This window comes from Desmodus rotundus, chromosome 8, assembly GCF_022682495.2.
Source record: "Desmodus rotundus isolate HL8 chromosome 8, HLdesRot8A.1, whole genome shotgun sequence".
Classification (NCBI taxonomy): Eukaryota; Metazoa; Chordata; class Mammalia; order Chiroptera; family Phyllostomidae; genus Desmodus; species Desmodus rotundus.
In genome coordinates this window covers 14,696,094-14,717,374 of record NC_071394.1, presented here as the reverse complement: position 1 = coordinate 14,717,374, position 21,281 = coordinate 14,696,094, and the positions used below count along the sequence as shown (strand labels likewise).

The 21,281-nt window shown below is 41.0% G+C and overlaps 1 protein-coding gene and 1 pseudogene across 3 annotated transcripts in view; both read right to left on the bottom strand.

The window, feature by feature from the left end:
* SAMD12 (sterile alpha motif domain containing 12) overlaps nucleotides 1-21,281 on the bottom strand; it is a 316,862-nt gene that overhangs the window by 58,671 nt on the left and 236,910 nt on the right. The window lies entirely within an intron of this gene.
* On the bottom strand, nucleotides 7,221-21,205 carry LOC128781479 (cytochrome c oxidase subunit NDUFA4-like; annotated as a pseudogene).

The window sequence follows — 21,281 nt, the reverse complement described above, 5'->3', positions numbered from 1 at the left end:
ACCAATTCTCCACATTCCAAGAGGAAAATCCAAGGCATGAAATGGGGCATTGATTGTACGCCCTTGTTTTCACCTAATAAGTCAGCTGGAACTAGAGTCCCTCTCTTCGGGTCCGTTCGCTCATTTGATTCAACACTTCCGTAGTGTCTATTCGCATAGCAAGTGGTCTGGATCAGACTCATAACAGGTTCATAGACACTTAGGTGGTCTATGAATGAGCATCAGGGGCTCTGTGATTTCCTGAAGTGTATGCAGAATGTGCATGCAGGAGTTTTTCTGAAGAGCGGGTCCACAGCTTTTATGAGATTGAAAGGCCCACGACCGAAAAAAGGTTAAAAACCACAGAGCTCCGTATCTAAGACCTTAAGACGTACGGCGATACTAGAGGGAGCGATGACTGCCCCTTCTCCCACCTGGCCATTTTAGGTAAAAGGCATATAAATATAACTTATCTGGAGGAAAGTAGGCAAGTAGACTCAATAAACTCCAGAGAATTTTTCGGTCTTACCATGCCGTGATTCTCAGAAAATAATTTCTACTACCCGTAAGGTCAAAGAATGTCCTAAAGAAATACAGCCCGGAGTGGGAGAGAAATAAAAGCAGTTAAAATGAGATGTTCTGAGGAGGCTGAGGCCATCTGCTTCCTATTATTCCTAAGCCAGGGCACATCATTCCATCAGCTCCAGACGAAGGCCTGACAATAGGCGTGTGGACAGAGTGGGCTTGCTAGGAATGACGCAGAGTTGGGGAGAAGACATTTTCTGTTCCTCCTTACTTCTGGCTGTTGAAACAAATGCTATCACTAATTTGGCTTTTCAGCTGTATTTCCACCTCATTTTTGTTAATTTGTTTCAAATATACTTATGTTGCAGGTTATAAAGGGTTTTTTTTTTGGTTTTCTGAACAATAACTTATTAGAACAGACATTAAATCCAATAAGATGAAACACATCACTCATCTATCAGTGAGTGATGTGTTCTAAGATATTTGACATTGTGACCACCAATCTTTTTAAAAAAAAGGTAACCCTTCATCTGACATTTGATGAAAACCTTGAGAAATTATAAAAATGAAAAAAGGAGCACAATAGTTCAGCATCATAGTACATATACTTCTGTCAACAAGATTGGAGGTGTTTCTTTTTCTTTTATAGGGAGGAAGGGAGAGAGGAAGGAAGCGGGGGAGAGGAGGAGAAACAAAGAGAGAGAGGAACAATGAAGTGGGAGAGAAGCATGGATTGGCTGCCTCCCATATGCACACCCCAACCAGGGGATGAACTTGCAGCCAAGGCCCGTGCCTTGCCCAGGAATCAAACCCACATTTTGGCGTGCGGGACAATGCTCCAGTCAACTGAGCTACCTGGCCGTGGCAAGATCAAATTTTTAAAACAAGATTGGGTTATTTTTATGGTCATTATTTTTGAATACCACAATCTATATAAATTGCAAAATAAAAATAATTTCATATCATTTTTATAATGTTCTGCTTTTAGAGCCTATTTAAACAAATATTGAAGTCACTATAATATACAGTCTCTTTCAGCTTATGTAGAAAAAATTATCCCTACAACCGTCCCCCGAACTCCAACAAATTATATATGTATTTTAATCATAGATATCTAGGCCTAATTTTATTTAATTTAATTTATTCATTTTTATTCTCAGCCAAGGACATGCTCATTGACTTTAGAGAGAGGGGAAGGGAGGAAGAGAGAGAGGGAGAGGAACACCAATGTAAGAGAGAAGCACTGACTCTCTCACACGCACCCCTGACCAGGGACCAAACCTGCCCCCCAGGCATGTGCCCTGACTAGAATTGAACTGGTGACCTTTCATTTACAGGATGCCGCTCCGACCAAATGAGCCACACAGGCCAGAGCTCTATGCCTAATTTAAAAAAATTGAATTTCTCTGTAAGATTTGCTATTGAAAAACCTGCAAAATCCCTCCTCTCTCCCCTAATGCCCTCCTTCCCTAACTTACTGTTTTGGCATTTACTTCCATATCTCCAAATCATATTCTGGTATTGTTATTTGTTAAAAAATTTTCAAGGTTTAAAAAATTGATCACCCACTATGAACACTGAGGACACACCGCCTCCCCCCACTCCTGTCTCATGCGCTCTCCTTTCTAGCCTCTCTTCATGCCAATATTGTAATTTTCTTTGAATCAATATACAGTGTTGACATTACTATGCTATTTAAATGCTATCCAAAATTCAGTATGGAGTCAACTACCCATCACAATTCCTTTCCTGCATGGCTATTGTTTTCCCTGGAGGCAATAATTACCTACTGGTTAAATTTGTTTGATTTTCTCAATACTAAACACTAGCTCAGCCCCACGCCCTTCACCACTCGGGTAAATACACTCTGGACATGTTCCATACTTTAGGTATTCCGTCAGTTTCATCTTCCTGGAGAGGCCTCTTCAGGAGAGTTGTTCTCGGCTGTGCCTGGTGCACCCACCCATTCCCAGTACTGTTTTACCCAGCTCAGGAATACAGCTTCAGATACGGGCCAGGGTGGGGGTGTGGTTGTTTCTTGACTGTGAGGACTGGGAACAGGATCTGGTGATGATTGTTTCTCAGACTCTCCAGTGATCTTCATTATTTTGGCTCACATACTACTATCTTGGGCCTGCTAATGTATTTCCCATGTGTCCCTCCGCTTTCTAGCTTCCAAAATTTGTGTACAGCCCCCTTCTCTTCTGCTTTCTATGGCTTCATGGATTTATGCCCTTAACATTTTTCTTTGCTTTTTTTTTTTTTGTAGGGAACAAATGTAGAAGTATGTATCCAATCTGCTTTCACTGCTTTTGAGACTACTTTAGAAATCAATGTTAAGGAAAACCGAGGCAAATACATTAGGCATTTCACCAACAGCAATTAATACAACAATAACCAACACAGGCTACCTGTAACTTATAGGTAAAAAAATGAGGCATATTCTTCCTCAAATATATCATTTGCTAGATTGATATAAATATAGAATTCCTTATGCCCCAGTACTCTCTTCACTTAATCTCCCTCCTTTTAGGCTTCTTTCCTTAGCTCTCAAATACCTGAGAACTGTTCCAGTCAATCAGTAACTCTGACATGCTCTATTACAGCTGATCAATATGGACAAGGATGCAATGAAGTGGAAGCAAGATGTTTTATTCAATCAGGTTTTTGGTCTCTTTTATTGATTCCAATACTTTGGGGTGTTTACAAAACTTCTATACTCCTCTCCTCTAGTTTTATTCCAGCAAGCAAAAGTTGTTTGTATACAACACCTGCACGTGACTTCCTTCATAGCCTCAGGCTGAGTCCATCAGCACCACCAGATCTGGGTCTTAGACTCATCTTTGCCTCTATGACTTTAGGTAAATCGCTACCACTATAGGCATCTGTCACCTGTGCAATGGGCGTTGTTAAGGCTCAGACACTGGCATCCCATGGGTCAGTTGGGGTCAGCAGACATGGTGTGGCTGGCACAATAAAGAATTTTTGGGGGGAATGTGATTGCCTTCAGTGGTGGTGGGGGAGGCAAAAGTACTCCACAGTTTTCTGCAGTAATCTCTACTTATTATGGTAACACGGCCAGGCTGCTTTGCAAATCCCTATGAATTTTCTGCTCCCTGTATGTATTTGTGTGTTTTTTCCACATGACCATTCTTTCATATCCCCTTAGCACTCACCTCCTTTGAGTCTGTGGACATTGCAAATAGCGTTATCCAAAATACCCCAGAGTCCTGGGGATGACAAAGGCAGGCTACCTGTATAACCACCCAAAATCAGAAGTAGAATGGTATAAAAATAAAGTGAACTCCTTCCTTATGTCTCTGTATTTTTTTTTTGACCAACGCCCAAGAACTAGCTGACTCCCCTTTCTACAGATGTCCTTTCCTGAATGGACATTACTGTCTTCAGTACCACTACTACCCACTTTCTTTTCTCCCACCTCACTCTGTATGTGTCATATTGACACTGTGAACTCTCAGAGGGTAGGATGGTCTTGCTGGAGTTTTCATCTTTCCTTTCTAAATGTTTATTATGGATTACAATTTTTGTGTTGCACACACGGCATGTTGAATGGAAACATTTCTCATTTTTATTTGGTCTTTTTTCGAGAGGTTTGGGAGTCACAGAACATATTGTGTGCTGAATTTTAGTACGCTTTCAAGCTTAGCCACTAAAAGACAAATTAATGATACGGCTGTAAAGGAGTCTTTCCTGGCACTGTCTCCTGCACACCCTTGACCATTCTCTAGGTCATATACTTGGTCTTATAATCCAAGACGACAGGAATGTATATCCTGGATTACAAAGAGAAAGAACACATAGCAAAAACAGAGAACAAAGAAGAATAAAGAAGTGATAAAATACAACTTTTATAACATGAGCAGGCTGAGGGGTAATTGCATCAGTTGAATATAATTATTGGGCTAGCGGGGGTCACGAGAATTTCAAGTTTAAAGCAAATGGAGTGGGGGTAAGCAATCACATCTCTTATGACAGACCGGGAGGCCATGATTCATGGTTGGAATTCTGAGAACTGCTTGAGTGCAAGGAAAGAGTGTGAAGGAGAGAGGGTGTGGACCAAAAACCACTTTTGAGAAGGATCTCCAATGTCATCTGTGTGGTAGCAGCTTTTCTATGTTATCTCACTGAATTTTATTTAAGGGGAAGCACCTGTGATGACGAAGTAGATGGTAAACCTGTCAGCCCCAGAGAAAAGGAGGGTACAGCTCAGAGGCAGAGAGTCCAGGACAATAAAGTGCCCCAGGATGTCCCCGTGAAGAGAGCTTTGAGACACCAGATGATGACAGCTGTGAAACATGCCAGTGCATGGCCTTGAAGAGATCCAGTAAGCATTCAGGACCCCCGCCCAACAATAAATTGTAACAGGCAATGCAGACGCACAGATGGGAAAGTAGAGAACCTGCCTCAAAGAACACACCCTGTGGAAGCAGGGCTGAGCATCACGGAAGTGGGAATAGTTCTGGAAGTAGGGACAATGGTCTCTGAGAGGTCATATCATTGAAGGGAAATAAATAAGGCCTGGATCCCTGATATTAGGAGTGGTTGTACCGCGCCCAATGTTTTCCCGGAACTCTATGTAAGCTGTTTCATTTCTTCACAACAGTTAATCATAGTTAACATCTGTTTAGGACCTCCTAAATTCCAGGCTGATATCATTTTGTTCAGTTCTCACCCCCGTGGCATGGGGCAGGTATTACCTTTTTGCCTTACAGATGTGAGAGTACCTGAGGGAAGTAAGGAATTTGCAAATGACCAAGTGAGTATGTACTTAGGAGTGCTGCGTGACACGAACCTACTGTTGTAAGAGAAAGCATAGTTTTAGAAGAGTGTGAAGGAAAAGAAAATAAGCTGATTACAGACCAAGCAGCACAAAAACCAGTAGTTAAACGATTATTTTGTGAGGTTTCTTGCATGTGACATTTGCAGTTTTCAAAATGGATGCTTCTGATAGGGAAACAGGCAAAACATCAAGGAAGAATGTGTATTCCATCCACAGACATAACAATTTTTTGTTTTGTTTTACACACCGAAATATCATAGGACAATACAAAATGTAGAGTCTAACTAATAACAATAACAATAATAACCATGAAGCTATCAACAGCTTAAGGTACTAAAAATTATACACAAGCCCATCCTTGCTTTCCTCCTCCGTGCTCCCCTCAGGCATTAACGAGATCCTGAATTGTGTGTTAATCATTTCCTTATTTCTCTTTACAGTTTATACATATGTGTTTTTTTAAATATGTATTAAAATTTTCCTCTTACGAGCTTTATGTAAACTTCACATAAGTGGACTGATAATCTACAGTTGCTCTTCTGTGATGAGCGTTTTGCTCAACACTATTCACCCATGGGGCACACACGCACGAGGGCCTTTCGCTTTCCTGCTGTAGAAGAGGCCCTTACGTGAGAGGCCACAGTTAGTTTGTCCAGGCTACGTCAAGGGATCGTTGGGACTTTCTAGGTTTCTGCTGTTACAGTGAAAGCTGCAATGAATATTCTGGTTCACGTCTCCTCGTACACAAGTTATTCTCTAGGTTACATTTCTCTAGAACGCCACAAACTATGTAGCATAGAAGGGCGAGCCAGCATCCTCATATCGTTCCTGATTTCCAAGGGGCTTTAAAAACATTTCACCATTGGACATGATGTTTACCATAAGCTTTTTGTAGATATACTTTATCAGGTTAAAAAAGTTCCATGCTATTCCTAGTTTGTCAAGAATTTTTATCATGAACAGTTGTAGAATTTTATTGAATGATTTTTTTGACGTGAATTAAGACACACTATTTCCTTTTCTAATCAGTTGATAAGAGGAAATATATGAAATAATAACAGACTAAGCTTGCTTCTAGAAATAAACCCAAATTAATGGTACAGTATATAATTTTAAAATCCATTACTTACTTTGGTTTGCAAATGTTCTTTGTACTTGCTGATGTTCTGGATATTTGAGTGGTGGATAATTTTATTTCCTTACACCGGGTGTCAAGTTTTGGATCCAAGGGTAACATTGGCCTAGTAGAAAAAATTTGGGAATATTCCCCCTTTTTTTATTGTCTAAAAGACTATGTATTTTGGAGCTGAATATTTGGCAAAACTCACATGTCTCACATTCTGGTCTTGTGTTTTCCAGTAGAAATAAAGTTAATTCCTGATTTCATTTTTTTTCATGGTTCTAGGACAATTTACATTTTCTATTTTTTCTAATGTTTTTTAGAAAAAAATTTTAAAAAATTTTTTAAAATAAATGTATTTTTTAAAAAACACATTTTAAAATACATTTCAAATGTATTTTAAAAAATACATTTCTATTTTTAAAAAATAAATGTATTTTTAGAACATCCATTTTACCCACATTTTCAAATTTATCTGCATACCTTTATAATTTGGCCTTATTATCTGATCAACTTCTTGTGCATTTATGTCCCTTAAAGTTGCATATTTATTTGTGCAATTTCACTTTTTGTCACCAATCCTGTTAACTCATTATTCCTTTCAGAAAATGAACTTTTGATGTTTGTGAACCTCTCTAGCTTGGTTTTCTATTTTATTAGTATTTTTTAATCATAATTTTCCCCCATTATCTCTAGGTTTACTCTGCTGCTCTTTTTCTGCATTTTTCAGTTAATGATTTACTTACTATATTTTTTGCAAGTTTCAAACATTTATTAATCACTGTAAGGCCCCCCCCCCCGAATATACCAAGATGCGTTTGCGCATTTGGAGGGGAAATATTTCCAGGTTAAGTGGAAAATTGTGCGGAGGGCTCCTGGAAGACCTGTGTTCTAAGCCACTTTGTAGTGAGACATTTCATTAGAACTCTTTCTTCAGTTTGCTGTAATCTACATCCACTGAGTAGAACTTACATTGCTCGTTGGGTCCCCGTTGTTCCAGGGTTCTGTGTTATTCTTTTTGTCCAGCAGACATCTCGATTGAACAATGCCAGGCATGTTACGTGCAGCACTGCACCAGATCCCCCGGCTCCAATAAATACAAAGAGGGGGACCAAGCTTGGTTGCTTCTTGGCCTGACTGAGGATCTCAGGGAGCATGGTTGTGGCAGAGGGCCCGGAAGCAAAGAAAGAGAGAGCTGCACAGCCCGGGGGCAGGTAGTGCCCTGAGGATGAGCTGACGTCCCCAATTTTTTCTAATATGAGCATTCAAGGCTATAAAATTCTCTTCAAGTATTAATTTAGCTTCATCTCACATATTTTGTTAAGTAGTACTTATACTGTCATTTAATTTCTATCATTTCCATTATTTTTTATTCTCTGACCCATAGATTATTTAAAAGTGGATTTTTAAATGTCCATATGCATGCATTTATCTTTCTGTAACTGATTTGTTTATATTCTGTATAATAAAATGCATTGTTTAACATTTGTTGTGACTTGCTTTATGCCCTAGAATATGATTAGTTTTTATACACTTTCTGTGTCTCCTTCAAAGGAATTTCTACTCTCCAAGTGCTGCAACAGTATTCTACGCATATCCTTGAAGTCAAGCTTATTCATCGTGTTGTTCTAGTTTTCTATATTTTACTGAAAACTGTAAGTAAAAATTTCCTACTGTGATGTGAAGTTGTATATTTCTCATCGTAATTCTGTTCATTTGTTTCTAATATTTGAAGCTATACTGTTCATTACCTATAAATTCGACGTGATTACAATTTCATGAGGCACGTTAACTCTTAAGAAAATTCAGCATACCTCTTTATCTCTAGCATATTATTTTTGTTTTAATTTTATTTTTGCTTAGTGTTATTATTATATTAATGGAGACTTTCTTTAGGTTCATGTTTGCCTAGAATACCTTTTTCTAATCTTTACTTTCAACCATTTGCTGTCTCTTATAAACAAAATATAGATGGATTTGGTCTGATGGGGTTTATGTGTGTTTTAATGTAGTTTGACAATATTTGTCTTTTAATAGGGAAGGGTAATACAATTGCATTGATATTAGTTATTGATATTGCATTGATATTGGATTCATTCTATTTTGATATTGGATTTCATTTTATTTTACAGGGGATAAGATTATCCCCTGTAATTTTATTCTGTAGTATCTCTTCCACTTTTCCTGTATTTCTTCTGTTACTACTTTTCTTTCTTGATTTCTTAAAATATTTTTTAAAAACTTCTCGGTGTTGTTTTTTCCCCCTTTATAAGCTTAGAAATTATAGATACGTGCATCCTTCATCACTTGGACCCAGGAAAAGCCAGTCTTTTGTGGTGTGGCCCTTCCCCTCCTAATTCACCTACTAGAATGTCACCCTTTGGATTTTTGTGAAGCACATCTGAGTCACCCTCCCATCCTGCTCAGGGTCTAGGCTTTCACTCCTGACACTGTGCATAGCCCTGAAACCTAGACCGCAAGATGCCAGCTCCAGGATTTGCTTACCCCTGTGAAGCAGAGCTTTCTGGGTGCTTTCTGACTTTGTCCTCCTTTATATTCCTCTGCCTGTTGATTATCTATCTATCTATCTATCTATCTATCTATCTATCACCTATTTATTATTTATCACGTTTAAGTGCAAACTGGGAGGGTTTTCTCTAAACATCTGGTCATTCATTGTGCTAGAAGTGGAAGACCATGCTTTGGTTCTGGTGCAATCAGTTCCTTATGTAGTTTTGACAGCTTTATGCAAGCCAGGGACAAAGGGGAAAAGTAATATATTTGATTTGTATGCCTCCCGCAAAAATCTGCAGAATTCTGCTCCCAGATGATATTTTTTAGGGATCAAGAAAAGGAAAGGAATTAACCCTAATGTTTTCCTTCCACTATGCATATTATTTTCATATACTCGCTTTATTCAATCCTTGGAACAACTCCATAGGATAGTTATCATTACCCTTATTTTATAGATGAGGTGTTGGGGACCACTTTTTGAGGTGTCCAAATTACTGAACTGCAGTTCAAACTCTTGCCTGTCTAATTCCATAGCCCATGCCCGTTATCCCCGATCATGCTGCCTTTGCTGAAATAGAGAGCTCTGAGGGATTCTTTTCAGAGCTGGTAGGAACAATCCCAGTTAGTCTTTCACTGGTAATTTTCATAGCAAACAATGCAGCTATTTACCCAGCATTGGTTAGAATGCTGCTAATTGCTAGCATTCATTCTGTTGGCAAACATGGTATTTATCGACTCCAGAAAGAGTCCAGACTATGGGAAAACATACACAAGTACGTTCAAAGCAAACCTTTGTTTGGGTCCTAGTGTCAGGCCATTTTTATTTTTAATTGCCATCATTACTTTTGACCAAATAATCTCATATTTAACACCCTATAAGCCCTTGAGAGGAATTAAGCCTTTCAAAAAAATCTCCTGATGTCAGTTCACATACTAAATGTTATAAAATAATGTATCTGTTTATGCAAGACCGTATGGAGCCCTGCAATCCAAGCATAAACTGTTATTAATGGCCACCTTGCCAAGTTTAATGGATTACTTGAGAGTGCCATAGATAAGCTAATCTTATTTTAGCCCTGTGCTTTATCACTGTGGACCTTACCACAGGCAAAGAGTTGAGGAAAAGGCTCTCTCTCTCTCCATGTCTTTCCACATTCCCCCTTTCCCTAGCTGAACTTGAATGTCTGAAGCTGGTCCAGACGAGCACCAGCATCTGGAGAGCCTACAGAACAAACCACAAAGAGGGCAACTGGGCCGCTTTCACTGGTCATTGGCTGCCTCACCATTGGAACATAACCATTTCTGCTCAAAACCAGCCTGGAAGCAATGTACCCAGAGATGGTTCACTCTGAAGCCATATAGGAAGGACTTGGAGTTTGGATCAATATAATTTAGAGGTCAGTGATCACAAATGCAAAACCAAGTCAGGCAAGTTTTCTATTTCGAGGCTTCATACAGGATCAAAGGGACCAGCACGGCAGTATAAAGGGAAGGGAAGGGAAGGGAAGGGAAGGTGTCTTGTTTCCATTACACGTATCCACATGTGTTTCCAAAGTAGCTCACAAGACGTTGTCACTCCCCAGGTTGGTAAAGGCTGCTCTAAATCCTTCTTTGTGCAAGTTTGCCCCAAGGCACACGTTAGAGGAAAAAAAAGTATTAGCATGCTCTCCCAGTGCGTGTCTCTAGCTCTGTTGTGAAAATGAAATGGGTGTGTTTACATAATCTGGGAATTCAGGGAAAAAATTATGCAATTCTGTGTAATTTTCCCCAAAGAGCCGAAATTGAACAAAAACCAACGCACATCTGGGCCTGGGGCTGCTTTAGCCTCTGATGCAAAAATGAAGATGAATTTCAAGTGATCACAAAGCTCAAAAGCGCTCACGCCTGACAATTTTTTCCCTCCTTGGAATGAAAAGCATAACAACTGTTTTTCCAAAATATAAATTACAGTCAGCTGGTGTTACTTTTATTATTTTTAAGTCCTTCCACTGACCAGACCGCTTATCTCCTATCACTGGTTGAATACACACACAAAGGAGAAATGTCCCAGCATCTTCCCATGTTTTTAACTGGACTGGAAACCTAGACCAAACTGGGGTGCGCCCTGGTGTATTTTAGTGTTACGTAATAAATATGCATTACCACCCTCTCATTAATGTTTGTGATTAACAGTAACGGGAGATGCTTACACGAGAAGTGATACAAACACTGTGTCTTTTTAAACTTGATTTTAATTGCCCATTTCTGGTCCACATTTGAATTATGCTTTGAACTGCAGCAAAGACTGTAGCTGTCAGATACAGAAGTGAAACAGTTAATTCTCTCACCGTTTCCTTGTTTTGACATTGTGGGGTGCACAGTCAGTACTTTATGTACACAAGAGGGAATAAGTAGAAAGTTGATTTTAACATTGTAATCTGGACATGCGTATGTGATGCATTTTCTGATTCCCATGCAGCACAAATCCTATTCCCTGTGAGTCTGAGATTTGTTTCTTTGGGGGCAGCCAAGGAAAGATGACCGCTTGGCCCATGGGATTGAACTTTCCCCAAAGGGGTAGGTGTTTAAGCAGACAGTTTGAACACAGACACAACACACACACACACACACACACACACGACTTGCCTTGGCAAATTCTCATATGTAAATAATTCCCTTCTCAATGATGCTACTGAGACTCAGAATTGACCTTTGCACGTTCTCTCCACTTGCACGCGGGACTGGGCCACTCTGTCGTTTTAGTGGTGGGGTGGTGGGGGGCGCACAATACGCACCTGTAGTGTTTGTTCTGTTGCAAGTACCCACACAAACCACACAAAATCAATAGACATAACATTTTCTTTAGCTCAGTAAGGAATTCCAAAAGCAAGTCCCTGTGTAAATGATAGTGCAATGTCTTCATTCTTAGTCAAAATATATTTCTTAGTCCGGTTGTTACAGTGTTACAACCAATGTGAAGCACCCCCTTGGTGCCATCTTGTAGCCAAGCAATTCAGAGGAGCACCATCACTCAGGGCACACTGAGCTTATCTCCAATCAGCCGCATCGCCCACTCTGTGCTGCAAGGGCAGGGATAAACTTGAGTTTGAGATAGAATCAAGGACAAAAGCATCATCACTGATACCTCCTGGGTGAGTTATAGCCCTCAACAGAAATGTGGCAAAGTTGGCCTGGATGCTGCTGATGGTATTCAACAACCTGGAGGGGCTACGACACTGAACTATCAAGCTTAGGAGAAAGAAAGATTGTAGGTCTGCTTTCCAAAGCAAGCCCCGAGCACCAGCAAAAGGGAAAGACAAGACTCAAGCATTCATCAGCAGTGAGAGGGAACCAGTTTGAGCCGAACTTCCCGGGAACACACAGACATGGTGACAGGAGGTTCTTTTCTCATTAGGCAACTGCTACTTATCTCAACTACAGCACTATATATGTGTTGTGCTCTGAGCACTGTGGGGTGGGGACTGTCTATAGAAATAACAGTTCTTAATAACTACAGGCTGTGTTAGACACCTGCATGGGGGCAGGGATCTCCATTCTTTCCGTTCAAGTGGCAGAGGTGTACGGTCTGGTATAAAAACCAGAGGGGGGTTGGGTGACAGAAGAAACTGCAAGGCTGCTCTCCTCTGTCCTATGTGAATGGCCACACCCTCATCATAGTCTTAGCAGTACCTTATGTTGCCATGGATACCTTATATTGTGAAAACTCATTGTTTCACTTGTTTCACTTGTTACCTAAATTCAAGTTCAGAGATAGTTTGTGGTGTTAGTAGGACAAATATCATGATTTCTCTTTAACAAATATGGAAACTGAGGCACAGAGTTTTCCTAAGGTCCAAGGATTGGGCTATTCTAGAATTGAAAGGGTCCTAAGAGAGCTCATGTCAGCCTCTGTTTCACAGATAGAGAAACAGAGGGTGAGAAAGATTCCATGGTGAGTTAGTAAGAAAGAACAGATTCCATAAAGACTCGGAATCCAGTGCTCTTTTGAAATGCAGCATCACGTGGGTCTAGAGAGGAGGGCCCCTTCCTTCAAGGGAGTCCCTGTGAACAGTGACTGGGGCCCAGGAATGCAAAAGCTCTGAGGCAGGGCCTCTTGCTGTCCCGCTCACCATTTAACTGTCAGTTGCTAGCACAGAGCCCGCTCTGTGCCAGGTTCGCAGTAATGCTAGGTGAGTGACTGCATGGCTTCTAACAGACACTAGGCATTTTTTAGGAATAGATTGCTGACATTTGGCATAAAATGACAATCTCTGAAGCAGAAAGAAAAGAGGATGTATCATCTACATGCCAGCTGTCTCTACAAATAATGTCATATATCTGGAATTTGCTTAGACACCTGACTTGGGTGGGGAGGGATTTGGAATGAGGCCCTGAGACAAGCTGGTAGACAGCTGAGTGCCAAGTAGCATCAGTCAAGGTAGCCTTAAATATAGACTCTCTGCTGAGTACGATTCCATAGTTGGCTAAGAACTCTTCCTGAATCTCTATATCAATTTCTCCTCTATCCTCCCTAAAATTTGCTCATCATCCATTTTCCTACTTTGAAGACTATGGTCCTCCCCAGGAGGTCATTTCAAACTAGAGTTGACCCTTGAACAACGCAGGGGTTTGGTGCGCTGAACCCCACATGCAGTCAAAAATCTGCATGTAACTTTTGATTCCCCTCAAACTTAACTACTAACAGGCTACTGTTCACTGAAAACCTTATCAATAACCTAACCAGTCAATTAATGCATATTTTGTATATTGTATGTATTATATACTGTATTCTTATAATAAAGTAAGCTAAAGAAAAGAAAATGTTATTAGGAAAATCATAAAAATACATTTGCAATATTTACTGAAAAATCTGGATTTCTGGTCAAGAGGGAGGTATAGGTAGACACACTTTGCCTCCTTGCACAACTACAAAAAGGAATTACAACTAAGTCTCAAAACAAACAACAACCAGAACTTTCACAAAATTGAACTGTATGGAAGTCTGACAACCAAGGATTTAAAGAAGCCACATTCATCCGGATGGGTAGGAGGGACAGAGACGCGGAGACAGGGTGGAGAGGTGAGGAGACTCACTGTGGTGCAGAGAGGTGGTGGGAGTGGTGGAATGGGCACAGGTGGCCCCACATTCACGTGGGGTGGATACAAATCAGGAGGGATAGCTTGGGAGTGAGTGATCCCAGCCCTAGGCCAGATCACATAACCTAGGGTCCAGAGCTGGGAAGATAAATCCTCATAACTTCTGGCTATAAAAACCAGAGGGAATTTGGGCGGCAGAAGAAACTGCTGGATTTTCAGGAAACTTCATTTAAAGGGCCTGTACAGTCTTAAAACATATGCAAACCCACCCACTCTGAGATTAAACACCAAGGCAACAGCTGGAAGGGTGCCAATTACATACAAGGAGTGTGTGAAGTGACTGGAAACAGGGCAACTGCCAGGCAAACCCCCAGAAGCCAGGCAGTGGCACAGTCCCCTCTTTAAGCTCTCCCTGCACACAGGGCCACAAAATGGTAAGCAGATTACCCCACCTAGCAATTACCTAAGGCTCTGCCCCACACAATTTACAGGTGCCTCTTACAGGAAGTCAAAGCAGCTCTACCTACTACACAGAAACAAACACAGGGAGGCTGCCAAATAGAGAAGACAAAGAAATATGGCCCAATTGAAAGAATAGAACAAAACCCCTGAAAAAGAACTAGATGAAATGGAGATAGCCAACCTATCAGATGCAGAGTTGAAAACACTGGTGATCAGGATGCTCAAAGAACTCATTGAGTATGGCAGCAGCATGAAGGAAGAAATGAAGGTTACACTACGTGAAGTAAAGAAAAATCTACAGGGAAGCAACAATGAAGGGAAGGAAACCAGGATTCAAACCAATGATTTGGAACATAAGGAAGAAATAAACATTCAACAAGAATAGAAAGAAGAATTCAAAAAAAAATGATGATAGTATAAGAAGACTCTGGGATATCTCCAAACTTGCCAATATGCAAATCATAGAGAGGCCAGAAGGAGAAGAGGAAGAGCAAGACATTGAAAGTGTAGTTGAAAAAATAAAGAAAGAAAACTTTCCTAATTTGGTGAAGGAAATAGACATGGAAGTCCAGGAAGCTCATAGTCCCAAACAAATTGAACCCAAAGAGGACCATACCAAGACACATCATAATTAAAACACAAAAGGTATAAGAGAGAATTTTAAAAGCAGCAAGAGAAAAGTAGGGAGTTACCTACAAAGGAGTACCCCTAAGACTGTCAGCTGATTTCTCAAAAGAAACTTTGCAGGCAAGAAGGGACTGGCAAAAAGTATGCAGAGTGATGAAAAGCAAGGACCTACAACCTAGATTACTCTACCCAGCAAAACTATCATTTAGAATGGAAGGACAAAGTGCTTCCCAGACAAGGTAAAAAGCTAAAGGAGTTCATCATCACCAAGCCACTATTACATGAAATGTTAAAGGCACTTATTTAAGAAAAAGAAAACGATCAAAACTATGAACAATAAAAGACAACAAATTCACAACTATCAACAACTGAATCTAAAAAACAAAAACAAACAAAGCAAACAACCAGACAGGAACAGAATCATAGGTATGGAGATCATTTGGAGGGTTATCAGCTGGGAGAGGAAAGAGGAGAATGGGGGAGAAGATGCAGGGATTAAGAAGCATAATTGGTAGGTGCAAAATAGATGGGGGGATGTTAAGAATAATAAAGGAAATGGAGAAGTCAAATAACTCATATATATGACCCATGGACATGAACTAAGGGGGGATTGCTGGAGGGAAGGGGGTGCACCGGGCAGAGGTGGGCAAAGGGGGAAAATTGGGACAGCTATAATAACATAATCAATAAAATATACTTCAAAAAATTCTGTGTATAAGTAGATGCACGCAGTTCAAACCCATGTTTTCAGGGCCAACTGCGTATCTTGTCTCCCACTCTCTAGGTATAGAAAGCCACCGTTACATACAGGAGCTGTATCCTTCTTTTGGGAGCTTTTGGCAGAAGTGAGGTCAATACCACTTAAGAAAGCCATTGATGATGTCAGCTTCAAGGCAAGTGATTTGGAGGAGGGAGCAAGCCACTGGAGCTGAGTGACGTGAGATGGCAACAGCCTCATTTGCCTGGGTCACGGCTCTCAGGTTCTTTCACTTCTTTCTGGCCATCATAAGCATATGGCCTAAGTAAAAACAATGATTTCTTTTCTTTTTTTCAAAGAAATCAAGCCTGGAGTGGCTATATCATATCTCAAGGCCAAACACCTGGGAGGAACCTGAACTTGGGTTTTCCCTCTTGTTCTTTCCATTGTCCTCAGGACATGAGGTCCACAGAAGGTAAAGGCTCTTTCTTCCTTTGACATCTCCTCTGGGAAACTTCTGTGTAAACCCAACCTGTCAGGCTCCTGCAATTTATTTCTCTTGCTTTTCGAACAGACAATATTCTTCTCTAAGCTTGCAGAAACTGTCGAAGTTGAAATTCCAGCTAACCGTGGCATTAAGTGCTGTATCTATAGGGGACATTTTATTCTTTCTGAAATAAAGAATAACACCACCTGAAACATCAAATTTCAAACATTATCGGAATGTGCTGAAACTGAACAGGAATCAGCATTTGGATGCTTCAGTCAACATCGCCCAGACTGGAAATTCAGGGAACAGGGGCAAGTTTTCAAAGCAAATATGCCTATTTTTAGCATGCAGAGTGTTTTCATTAGCTGTGGTTCCCTGCAATATTTTCTTTTTATACTAACCAAATATATATATATTTTTATTTTTGTTCCCTTTAAGCATGTCATTTAAGCTTAAATTAGGCATCAGGAAGAAGCAGCTGGACAACCGCTCTCACGGATTAAATACACTAGCAATACAAATTCAATGAGCCTAGACACAGCACAAATAAAATATAGCTCTAAGTGTGGGTGCATGCGGGATTTCACTTTCTCTCGCTATCTGGCCAGGGCTCACGGAGCAAAGTACACAGCACTCCATTTCTGGCTACTCGCCTCTAGAGAAAACACTGCCTCTCGGTAAAAACAAGGGGCTGCGTTCCAGACACCTTTAGATCTTCTCCCTGATCTAATGGCACCTTTTGGGACATCAATCAACAAATATGGTTTCAGCTCTTGCCATGAGGTCACAACCACACCAGGCATGCAAGGGATCTAAAGTTCAAAGCAAGAGATTCTTATTCTTTAGATACTTATGGGATAGTTTTGGAATGGTAAGCCCACAGCCCAAATGTTCTATTTCTTGCTGCTAAACCCATGAGAGATGCTGCTAATCCATCACAGCAGCCTTCTCTTAGACTCTGTAAGTGGTCGTGGGCTCTTCCTCTGGTCAGCCATACCCAGTCCAAACTGGCACAGGAGATGAAGCCCACTGACCACAGGGTTGCTCTGAACGAATTTGTGAGACAAGGGAAAAGACAAGAGTAAAAAATGACCGAGCACTAAAACTCTAGGGAAGGGAGGTGCAACTTCAACTTCGGTGAGTCTTCTCTAAAGAGAAAGGGTTGCCATTGGGTGTTGCTCATATGGCTAGAACTGGGAGAGATGGAGGAAGATAGAATGAGCAGACTCCGAAGAGCAGATGTATGGATAAAGGAGATGCATATGGAGAAGGAATATGAATATGGAGTAGGGGCTGGAGAAGAGGGTTCTATTCTCATTATCTGGCAGTGTTATTTAGAAACGTCCCCTATTCAGTATGCTCCCATTTGTAAGTTCCCACCATGCAAACACGGTGGTTTCTGGTCTGTAGATGCCTGCTGGCACCCAACGGGAGGCATATCATATTCTGGAAGGTGTGTGAGTGAGCTCATTATCAAAGAACAAAGATGACTCTGAGTCATACATTTTGTGTCCATAAAATGGGTAAAGGTAATTTTAAAATACTGCCAAATACTCCATCCACCAGGCTCATTAAATGCAGCCTTTCTGAATATACTCCTTTGGATTCATTATGGGCAATACTGATGGTTAGTTTTTGCTCCCCTTTATGAGAAAATGAGGGAAGCTCCAGGTTTCTTGTACTTCTTGACAACTGATGAAAGAAGCAATCCCTCTGTCTTTGACAGTTTGGGTGTGTACCTGGCTTGAGGCAGAACTGGCTCGGATGACCTCACAGCTTCCCTTCAAGCAATATGATTCTATGAGTTTTCATACTGAATTGGACAAGAATCAGCCTATCCTGTCTTGAACAACTGCATAATTAGATTGACGAGTGAGTTATTCTGATTGCCTGATCTTTATCCATAAAGAGTGTGAAATGGTCCCTCTTATCTTTTCTATCTAGACAAAAATGAAGCACCAAGACTGGAAATGATGGTGTAAAATTCATTAAATTCTCCTGAAATTGCCAGAGGTGACACATACATACCCAGCATCATTGTCCTCTGGAAAACAGGCTTTGGGGAATCTTGGAGAAGTACTGGATAAAAATTCATCTGTTGCTGAAAACGACATTATCTCGGGCAGATAAATGACCCGGCCAAAGTCCTTCTCGTTCCCACGTGTGTGCAATAGTCTGTGTTATGGGCACTATGTCCTTTTGTGTTCAGGCAGGTGCCTTCTGTTTCTGATTCAGTCTCTCTACTCTCAGCTGTTTCTTCATGAAGGTCACAAGAAAGAGCATATCTGTTAAGTCTGAGTGGTTTGTAAATCCATTTTTGCCCAAATTGCACAGCAGGCACCCATGAGCCTTTTTATTTTCTTAAAGAAAATATTTTATTTATTTATTTTTAGAGAAGAGGAGGAGGAGAGAGAGAGAGAGAGGTTGGGAAACATTGATGTGTGAGAGAAACAACCATTGGTTGCCTCTCACATTCTCCCAACCAGAAACCTGGCCCACACCCTAGGCATGTGCCCTGACACAGAATCAAGCTGGCAATATTTTGGTTTGTAGACGGCGCCCCACCCACTGAGCCACACCAGTCAGGGCAGGTGCTCATGAGTCTTTAGTCAACTTTCCATTAGATATCTGATAGTCTCCATGATATAGTGATCATATAAACTGGGGAGGACACAGGGATTTCTTATTTAAGGAGTAGGGAAGCAGAAAAAGCCCAATAATCCATCTAGCAGCTTGAAGGTTTGCTGTATTCAATAAGCTATGATGAATGTTGCCATTAAAAAAATAAGGAACTCATTATATTTTCTCAGGTCACTGTGGCATCAACAGGCTTCCCTAAACACGTTTCCCCATTCCACAAACATCCCTTCAAAAGGGACCTAGTAATTTGAATGGCACCCTTGAAACTGTCCCACCCCGAGAATGTGGCATAGTGGAAACGGACAGGCCTTGGAGACAACAGGGCTTAGTTTCAACACCAGATCAACCCATTTATATGTGAGAGTAGGTAACTTTTTAGGTTGTTCAGCCTTGGCTTTCTTGACTCTCAGCTGGGAGTGAAAACTTACCAATTTCACAGAGTTACTGCAGAGATGGAATGGAACCAAGTCTAGTATCTGACACAGGGTGGGTGGACAATAGTTGGTAGCCGATCCTGAGAGAACCCTTGTTGGATACTTGGAGCAATGCATGGCCCGACTGGTTGTATCACTGAGTTTGTGGCTAGGGTTAAGCCTGCGTTAGAAAGCTGAGTTGGGCTTCTCTTTTGGAGATGCTGTGCACTTTCTTGTCTTTTGGGGGCCTGTTCATTTCTGAATGTGGTTTGTTTCCTGTTTCTCATCAATCCCTCTTCCCTCCTTCAGAAACCCATCCAACCTTCTTTTTCTTTTCAGTATCTTTAAGAAACATAATAAAGGCAAACACTACCACTCCCTTCGCCTATTTAGATGAGAACATTTTCTTCCATTACCCTGGAGGCAATGTGTCATCAGCTGGTAGGGTTCTCCCATTCTTTTTAACCAGAACGCTGGGGTGGTTGGTGGGACCAGGAAGCTGTGAGTATGAATGGGATGGATCCAAGGAGGAGGGATGGATGTACGAGAATCAGCTGGATTTGCAGCCTTTGATGAACACCTATGCACCCGATCAATTGGGTGGATCTGCTGAGAATGGCAAGGGAGATGGGGAGAAGTTAGTTTAAGGGTTCGTCGTGTGAATACCCACCATAGCATCTACACTTAGAAGCAAAATTTGGTTTCTCTGGTGGGTATTGCACCTGGAATCCCTAGTTTGCAGCCACCACGCTGAACATAATTAGGAAAGTAGTCTGTTCTCATGTACCTGAAAGAACTCACTCAAGCCCTTGCTCCAGCACTTACCAGCACTATGATGCTATGATTTCTGTCTCAGCCGAGTGTGGAATTGTTTCAAAAATTAATGAAGATAACATATGTGAAGCACCCTGTGCCTGGAATATAAGAAATGATCAGCACACTTAGTACCTGGAACCAAGAAACTAAGGAAGAATGTTCTCTAAATCGACAACAAAATGAAAAATGACAAGGGAGAGCAAAGAGCTAAGGATAATAAAGGGAAATAGTTGATAGATGAAAAGAGTTGGGTAGTCTGGGAGTTAGAGGGAAACCCTGAACTTGACATTCATCATCTCTGCTTCCTGACAGAAACACCTGGTGCCCAGTTTTTACTAACCTGCACGACGCATGACATTAATTTGTAATAAAGAATAAAGAAAGAGAGGACTAAAGGAAAGGGGCCACAAATGAGGCACATCTGTAGGGGTTTTCTTATACTTTGATGTCTGGTTTTCTGTTACTGTTGTTTATCTTTCCTTTGTTTTCTTCTTGTTCTCGGCAGATACTGGCAAAGCATGGACTTCCATGAAATTATGAATGGGTGGTCTTTTGAGAACTTGCTGGTCCACGGGAAAGCCCCTAATAAATACATGGCCTGTACAGTCACATTTCCTACCCGTGCTTGCCCTGGCCTTGGCCCACAAGGATAGGGAAATAACAGAGACAACTTCTGCTTTTCTGGACTGTTTTAAGGAAATCCCGTGCTCTTGGCAGGCACAAGCTTGTCATTGAAAACAGTGTCACAAGACGCGATGTACTGACTGTCCTGAAGACCGTGCTTGGGCCTCTGAGCAGGAGTAAATTTTCCTATCACAAAAATCATGATGGGATTGATGATATGCAATAATAATAGTAGCTACTAACTATGATGCTAGCTTCTGTACTAAAAATTTTATAAATATTATCTTTAGCCCCCCAAACAAGGCTGTAAGGTTGTATTATTGTCCCCATTCTGCAGGTGCAAAAATTGAGGCTTAGCAACATGAACACACACCAAAGGTCACTTCTAGTTATGCTGGAATGAAGTTCAGGTTCGTGCTTTGTGCCATCACCCTGCACTACTATCTGTGGCAACTGTCAGAAAGTCTGAGCTTTTCAGAGTCATGAAAATTCAGACT